Here is an 8,000-nt window from a genome sequence, read left to right on the forward strand (position 1 = left end):
TATTCAGCACCCACCGTAAAGCTGGGGCGAACACAAAGATGAATGAACTGCAGCTCTGATGTTGAGAAGTATATAATCTAGAGAAGAGTATCGGACATTTGCATAAGTAACTGGACATCACTCCTTCAGTAAATGAAGCACATACTCAATGCCAGGCACTGTAACATGTAAGTCACATGTTGATAAATGCTATGAGTCTACATGCTAAAAAACAGTGTTCGAAGGATAATAATCTTATGATTGAGTACCTTCTACTTGCAAGTACTAAACCAAGAACTTTTACCTGAATGTATCCCATAATCTTCAGCACGGCCCTTTGAGATCAATACTGCTATCATTCTGCTTTGAGGATGAGATAGCTGCGGTCATGGTATAACTTGGTAAGATCCCAGAGCTAGTTAAGTACTAGTGGCAGGATTCAAACCCAAACAGTCTGTCTTTGGATCTATGCCCTTAGCAAATAATTATAACTTGTGTTTTTAAAATTCTTTTGGTCTGTAGTTGCTTGGGATGTTATTGATCTCTGAGATTCTGCTTTGGGGAAGCTTAGAAAGACTACAATGCAGCCAGACATTTTAGAAGGTGTATGAATTTCCCCCCTGCAGTTGCACTTCACATAGGAAGGCGCCCATGTGAACACACAGGCACCGAAGCAGGGCCCGGAGTCTGCAGCTATGACTGTGCTCTCGTTGTTCTATGTATTCTGTACAGTCTTGGGAGGCTATTTTTAATGCAACATGCCAGAGTGGCATGTTGAAAGATCCATAGTAACCAGCTAACAGTAACAGCAGGGCCTGCCAAGTAAAAGTTCCGTAAATCAGTCATAAATGCAGTTACAAAATCCGGCCAGCGTCGTGTGCATGAGGGAGTGTCCTTGGAGGAGGCACAATTCTCGCACAGTTTCATGGGATCTCCTCAAAATTCCATGGGAGTAAAGAGTCCTTGTAGCATTTTTTTTTTTTTTAAAGGGGGGGGAGTAAGAAAGAGGTTTCCTATAACTTTATTCTAATAGGCATCTTTCTCCCATATGATCAGGTAACTCACAGAAGCTAAGGAAAAGGCTCAGAGAAACAAATTTTTCGGGTACCACGTGCCCTTCTTTCTCATGTTTTTCATATTTTTGGAATCATTCCTTTTCCACTACCACAGCCCACGTTCAGGCCTTAATAACTTGGTGTACTAAAAAACCTCAATGCTTTTATCTAGCCTCCCTCAAATCTACCAAATTCACAATGGTAAAAACCACCCCAGGCAGAATTTTGGACATCTTACCCTCTGAGTGAGAATTTTAAAAGGAGCTCAAGTGCTACCAAACCAAATAAAACCTCACGCTTTGAAACTGGAGGGGCCTTCTCCTGTGACAGACTTAGAGCAAACTCTGAGGGAGCAAGATCCTTTACTTGGGGTTTAGAAATTAGGAGGCTTTGGGATAAGGACTTTCGTATCAGGCAATGGGTACATCATCAACAGTACTAACAAGTAATGTGTTACCTTTGAAAAGTCAGAGAAATCACTTTGATGTATTTGGATCCCTGCTGTTACAGAAAATCTGGGCATGGGGAGCAGCCCATTCATTACAGACAGAGAATAATGCACAAGACTGAAATACACCAGGGGCAGGAAACTGGAGCATTAATAACTTAAAGCGCAATAAAAGACTTAATTGGGGATTGCAGGAGTGGACTTTGGTGCCCTTCCCCGACCATGACAATTTCACATCATGCATACTTTACAAGTGGCTGCTTCTCTCCTTGCTTACTTTTTTTTTTTTTTTTTTTTACAAATCATTGTCCTCTTAGAGAGGGAGATGTTGGGTCAGGGTAGTAGAGGACTGAAGAAACCTGAAGGGAAAGCTTTTGGAGCAATGCCACCTGAGGAGCAATTTAAAATGGGATACCCCCCCCCCACCCGCCTATATAACCTGTTATTGGAAAAATATGATTTGGCTTCCAACTTTACAGAAACATTGGTACTGGGAAACAAAGCGTGGTGTGGCTCTGTAACCAGAAAGGCTAGAGATAAGTTTAAGTGGAAAGCCCTTTACTCGCTCAGGACGCCTACATTGGTTGGGAATTCCCCAGTTCAGGTTTCCACCCAGAATGAAATTCTTATTGAACAGAATGGAGTTATAAAATGGGTTTTTCTCTATTTACTATGAAAGTTTTAATTTCAAGGACTTTGGACACTTTCTTTTTAAAAATTGTGGTGTAAGATACATAACAAAATTTACCATTTAATCAAGTTTCATGTACAAAATTCAGGGGCACTCAATATATTCACAATGTTGTACAACCATCACCACTATCCATACCCAGAACTTCTTCATCATCCCAGAAAGAAACTTGGAATCCACTAAGCGATAACTCCTCATTTCCCCCTTTCCCAGCCCCTGGTAACCTCTGTTCTACTTTCTGTCTCTATGAATCTGCTTATTCTAGATATTTCATATAAGTGGAATCATATAATATTTGCCCTTTTGTGTCTGGCTTATTTCACTTAGCATAATGTACTCTAGGTTCATCCAGGTTGTGGCCTGTATCAGAATTTTGTTCCTTTTTAAATACTGAATAATATTCCATTGAATGTATATACCACATTTTGATTATCCACTCATCTCCATGATGGAGGTTTGGGTTCTTTGTACCTTTTGACTATTGAATAATTCTACCATGAATTTCAGTGTACAAGTATCTGTGTGAGTTTTTGCTTTCAATTCCTTTGGGTATACACTTAGAGGTGGAATTGCTGGGTCATATGATAATTCTGTGCCTAAGTTTTGGAGGACCTTTGGGCACTTTTAAAGGAAGTACAAACCACAGAAGCAAACTTTTTCAGAAGGTGAGCTTTTCAAGCCCAAACTAGGATTGATGACTCTGATGTGAACAGTTTGGGCGGAGGGTTCGAGACAGAAGCCAGATGGGAGTGGGTTGACAACAGAATAGGAAGTAAACTGAGGGTGTCATTTGTTCACCTTTTGAGAATTTAGATGGTGAAGGTGGGAGAAAGGTAAGGCTGTAGCTGGAGGGGCGAAGCTGAGCACAGGCTTTGTTAAGATGGGAGAATCTTGAGCATGTTTAAATGCTTAACTGGGAGACAGGGAAGGGGGTGGGACAGATAATGAGCGGAGGTCTCCAAGAAGGCAGGACAGGATAGTGGTGGGAGCTGCCTTGAGGGTCTGCCTCTGTATACTGAGAGAAAGGTGCAACGAAGTTTAATCATTCAAAGGTGTGTTTTGAGTTTGGCATTTTGGGGGAATAAAAAGTGAAACACTACCTGGATTTTACTGTCAATGTTACAGTATTGGAAGGAAGGCTTGAACCCCAAACTAAAAATAGGGCAGAAAATACTAAATGTTGCAAGGGAAAGATACAGAGAAAGTATTATGACTTTCAGAGAGGGAGAAAGTAACTTCCAGCGTGGAGCGGGACCAGTAATAAGGGAAGACGTCGCCAGAGGGTAAACGATTTGAGATCCAGATAGACAGCTAGCAAAGTGGGGCAAAGGTCATGTTTCCCAAGTTGTGTTCACAGGATACTTCAGTATTCTATGAGAAATGGGTATGGTGGTCAAATTTATTTAGAAAGCACTATATATAGGAAAATCATATCATCAACATGAGGCATTTTAAAAGCTAAAAATGACTATTAATTATGCTGGGGCAACAGGTATAAATTGGGGCTGTCTCTGGTAACTAGGATGAGTGCTTACCCTCATTTTATACTATATTCCCCTTTTGGAGATTTAAATGAACATTAGGATTTTAAAAGGTGTTGAGTATTACAGTAAAAAAACCCTGTTTTATACTGATTAATGCAGCATTTCCCAGATTTATTTGGCCAGGGAATCCCCTCCTTGGTTTTCTGTTCCCCCATGAGGAGCATATACTGGCACTAATAAGTGCTGGAAAGGCAGAGAAGGGAAAGGGAGTCAGGGAGGGTCTGGTCTGGCACAGGGAAAGCAGTAGACAATGAGATTAGGAAGGGGGGTTGAGCCACATCCTAGAGGCTGTTGAGGGCCAGACTGAAAACTTTTGATTGATGAAAGCCATTTCTCACAGCAGCAAACAGTGCGTGCCTATAGCTTGAAATGAATTTCAAAGAATCATGACTCTCAGGAGGGTAATATGGTATATTTTCCCTGTTTTCCTATTTCTGTTCCTTCCCTAATCTGAGAGATTAGGGAAGGTGAAAAACTCCAATTTAGGGACTGTCTTCCATTCATGAGGTATTAATGGCTGAGTTCTAAAACTCCTGTCTGAAGTCATGCCTTCTTTTCTTATTATGGTTTCATTCCTCTTTAGAGATGGAGGGATGCTAGGTTTTGAAGAGAAAAGTTACTTAGATTCATTTGGCTATTGTGGGTGCTTCATTTTAAAATGTAGATTTGAATACAAAGAGTTCCCCTGCCTAGAGCAGCGTGCTAATAAAGCAAACCTCAGTGACCATCATTACATGACCACAGCCACACTTTTCTTAACTAGAGGTTATCTGGCAACCTGATTATAGGACAGTAGGTCAGAAGCAGGGATAGTTCAATAATAAACTCCTCGAGAGGCTAAACCTCATGGCACAACCTCTACACACACTAAGGAGTCACAGAATTCTCAGAACGACTCCCCTTACTCATTTGCACACACTTCCAGTAAGTTCAGTAACCCAGATTCCTAGCACACAATAAATTTAACAGCAAATTAAAAGGGAAGGAAAAATTAACAGTGGGCGGCACATTTAAGTGAAAAGGAAAAGTGTAATACTGTAAAAATTCAATGAAAGGACTAACATAGTGTAAGGTTCTGAAGGTATTTTAGAGGAAAAAGTCAACCAAATCTCAGCTGTACTCTCTGAGGATACCAATCGGTTCTACAACAGAATCACTCTTATATATAAGGATTATTATTATTTTAAAAAATATTTTTATTGATTTCAGAGAGAGGAAGGAAGAGAGAGAGAGACAGAAACATCAATGATGAGAAAGAGTCATTGCACGCCCCTGTCTGGAGATCAAGCCCACAACCCAGGCATGTGCCCTGACCGGGATCTCCTGGATCATAGGTCAATGCTCAACCACTGAGCCATGCCAGCTGGGTTATAAGGACTATTTTGATTCATTAAAAGATATTAAGGTGTGTCCCATTGCTCTATTTAAGATAGTAAGAAAGCCTATAAGACATTTTAGAAAGATTTCAATCCAAAATGCTTGTGATTTTAAAGGTATCTTTTATCTAGGGGAGTTATTGCATACATCTGATATTCTGTTCAGGTGTCGTTTCTTTCAGAAAGAAGTTCATTGTCAATTTTTTTCCTACCGCATTTCAACATCAGTTATTAATCCCGTAGGTTAAAAGAGGATCAACATGGCAACAAAGTGTTTTGAAAACAGCCTCTTGTGATTTGAAGATTAAACAAATCATTAAATTAAATTACTCCACAATCAAATGTTTGTGACTTAAAGTTGGCCAACCAGTTGCACCCAGTAAAGGAACACCGGCTAAATTATGTCATAAAATACAGCAGCTAAACTCTATCTTATCAACTTTAAAGCCACTTGCGGTTCTTATATGGGGATGCTGGCTGTTCAGGTTGGCGGGGGACAGTCCTGTGTGTAAAGAGCAGCTGTGGGCACTGCATCAGCTGCTTTCCAGGAAGCAGAAGGTCAGTGGTGCAGTTATGGAGAGCTCTTTTCTTTTCACATTTGACTTTGGATTGTTTTTGCCTATTTTAAGGACGCTGAGCAATTTTTACCTCACTAAAAAAGTAGATAAAAACAAATAAAGCTGCTCTTAAGGTAAATATGAGTAGAGTTTGGAAGTTCTGAAACATTAACACTATTTAATGCTCAGTTAGCCACTGTTGAAAATAATAAAACACTGTTTCGAACATATGGTCATTGTCCTTATTTCTTGGCAAACAATAGCATTTTCATTTCCCATTCCAAATTGAGCTAGACAGCTGAAGAGTGAATCATACTAGAAAAGTACATTTCCTCTCAGATAATTAGAAGATGCTAAGATTTATCGGTCCCCTGTCTCATAATTTAATGAAGTTGGCCTTTATTAATTCTTATCAGAAATATAGATGGATCGCTAAAAAACAAACCAAAAAAGACCTGTCTCTAATGTATGAGCAATCTCTGGGAATTAAAAAAACAACAATGCACAGCTATTAAAAGGCTACATTAAAAACATGTAGGACACCCTATTGACTGATATAACTCAGTCAATAAGAAAAAAGTGAACAAATAAGATTTGTATGGTTTAGGGGCGTGATGGCTGCAACTCCATGAAAGAGGTTGTGAATTACACAAAATTTGTCCAACCCATGGAGTTTGATTTTAGAAAGTAATAGAATTTTAGGGTTTGAAAAAAAAAATCTCAATGTGTAATCCTGGACCAGAATTACTGGTATCATCTGGAAGCTTGACAGAATTACAAATTCCTCACCACCCCAGGACATCTGAATCAGAATTTATGGGAGTGGAGCATAGGAATCTTGTTATAAAGCTCTCCCAGGTGATGCTCATGCATACTGAAGTCTGAGATCCCTCTCACACCACTCCTGACCTACATTAAATGTATAGAGGGACAGGAAAGTGCACCTGGAAGGCCAGGCCTGCAGCACTAGATGGAATGCCTGTAGGTCTTGAAGAGTGGGCTGCAGCAGGTCAGAGGTGGTCTCTGAGGCTATGCATTCTCTTCAGGGCAAATGATTTAAGGGTTGGGACGTTAGTAGGGGAAGATAAATGTGGGAACAAATACTATGAAGACAAGAAGTGGTTTTTTGGCTGTCACTGATGGGCTATATATACTACTGAAATGACTGGCAAAAACATATTCTCTGGTGTGGATGGAAGCATGGTGCCCCTTGAATGGCATGGTTAGCTTCACTGTGTGACTGATGATCCTCCAACAACAAAACCACCTATTGCTCATAAACTCACCTGGACAAGCCATGAACTCAACATGAGTGGCAGTCCAGAACAACATGGACCTAATTCCACCACGAGAAAGAGGACTCAAGAGTGGTCCCACCACCAACACCTTACAAGTAAAAATAATGAAAAACAATTTAAACATGTAAAATATGGAGCTTTTCATGTAATTGCACTTTTACTGCTTACTTTTAACTTGATTCAAATTATTTGATTAAATAAACAAACAAAAATAAATGTATGAGGGATTCATTATTTTCCATGGCAACCCATTCCCTAGTTGGAGAATTTTGATTTTTCTGAGATAAATCTTCCGAGTATAGAGATATCTTCTGTGGCCTAATTATATTCACTCGGCTCCACATAAACAAGCCCAGTCCCTTTTTCTTTGTTGGGAGGTGAGATAGAAAGAGCCCGGTTTGAATGCTGGCTCTATCATTAAAGCATGTATGACTTTGGGCAAGTGACCTGACCTTTCTGAGCTTCAGTTTCCTCATCTGTAAAGAAATAATAGTATTAGTTTCTCCTTTATAAAGTTGTGGTGAAGATTAGTGAGCACTCAATAAATAGAGGTTGCTTATGATTATTATTTTAAGTGATAACCCTTTAAAAATTTAAGACAGTTATTATGTCTGTTTCTTTAAGTCTGTTCCTTTCTAAGCCTGTTTCTTTCTAAGCTAGATGTCCCCAGTTCTCTCAACCATCTTTATTATGAAATGATTTTGGATTCTCTCACCATTCTGATTGCTTTTCTCTAAATACCCTTCAAAGGTCTCTATGCCAGTGTTCCTTTCAAAGTGTGGTGTCCTAAATGGAAGGAGCTCTATATTCCCAAATGGAAGGAGCTCATCTGATCTGTGCATTGTTGAACACTACTGTGGCCTCTTCAAAAAAAACAAAACTATTCTCTGTCAATGTAGCCAAACTTAGGTATTTTGACAGTCATTTCATCCTGTGGACTCATATTGATCTTGCTTTCAACTAAAACACTGAAGTATTTTTAAATAAATATTATTTTAATTACACAAATGAGACAGCTTCAATAATCAAAAAGAGAACAGTAATGCCAAAAG

General features: G+C 39.4%; 1 pseudogene; it reads left to right on the forward strand.

Moving 5' to 3' along the window:
- Nucleotides 1-6,614: 6,614 nt before the first annotated feature.
- Nucleotides 6,615-7,047, forward strand: LOC107541681 (NADH dehydrogenase [ubiquinone] 1 alpha subcomplex subunit 12 pseudogene; annotated as a pseudogene).
- Nucleotides 7,048-8,000: the final 953 nt, after the last annotated feature.

The sequence above is a fragment of the Miniopterus natalensis genome, chromosome 10 (genome assembly GCF_054644295.1).
Source record: "Miniopterus natalensis isolate mMinNat1 chromosome 10, mMinNat1.hap1, whole genome shotgun sequence".
NCBI lineage: Eukaryota > Metazoa > Chordata > Mammalia > Chiroptera > Miniopteridae > Miniopterus > Miniopterus natalensis.